Below are 734 nucleotides of genomic sequence, written 5' to 3'. Positions count from 1 at the left end.
TAGGGTGAGCTCGCAGTACAACTAGAGATGAATACCTGTAGCCTGCAAGCTTCTGTACCCAGAGGCAGGAAGGGCAGAGGGCTCTTCTTGGAAAGCCCCAGGGAGCAACATCAGGCCGTAACCAGCAAAAAATATGGTGTCACAGTATTCAGTCCATAAAAGCCTGCTAAGATCTCTAACACTCTGCTCTGAACTTCAGAGATGCAGGGAAGCCTGGAAGTCAATCCAAGAACCCAGGGGACCCCAAAGCTGACCACTTCATCCAAAAGGACAGTAGGGAGCAAGCCTGACTCTAATAAAAAGGCACAATTCAGGAACTAAAGCTATAGAGATGAGTAGTCGAAGAAAACACTAACCAGTATTACAAAATTATTGCAAATAATTTCCCCAAAGAGGATTGCCCCAAAGAAGGAGGGTGACTCTGCCCAACCCTCTCTCCACTGACCACTGTCCCTGATGTCCCTTGTCCCTGATGACCTGCTCACCATTACATAATCAATATGTGTCAGAGACCACATTTGACTCCAAGACTTCCTGGCTCCAAAGCCAGTTTTCTATCCACTACACCTTGCTACCTGGCACATAGCAGTAAATCAATTAATTTTTATTGATTGTTGGTTTATTCCAGCTAAAGATTCAAAGGGATAAAATGGATTGTCTGCAAGGACTACATGAATACTTTAAAAAATGAAACAAGATACAAAAAATTAAATAAAAACTTAAGAGGAAGTAAT

The sequence above is a fragment of the Notamacropus eugenii genome, chromosome 1 (assembly GCF_028372415.1).
Source record: "Notamacropus eugenii isolate mMacEug1 chromosome 1, mMacEug1.pri_v2, whole genome shotgun sequence".
In the NCBI taxonomy this organism is placed as follows: domain Eukaryota; kingdom Metazoa; phylum Chordata; class Mammalia; order Diprotodontia; family Macropodidae; genus Notamacropus; species Notamacropus eugenii.
The sequence above is the reverse complement of the archived record's forward strand: the minus strand, read 5'-3'. Positions refer to the sequence as shown.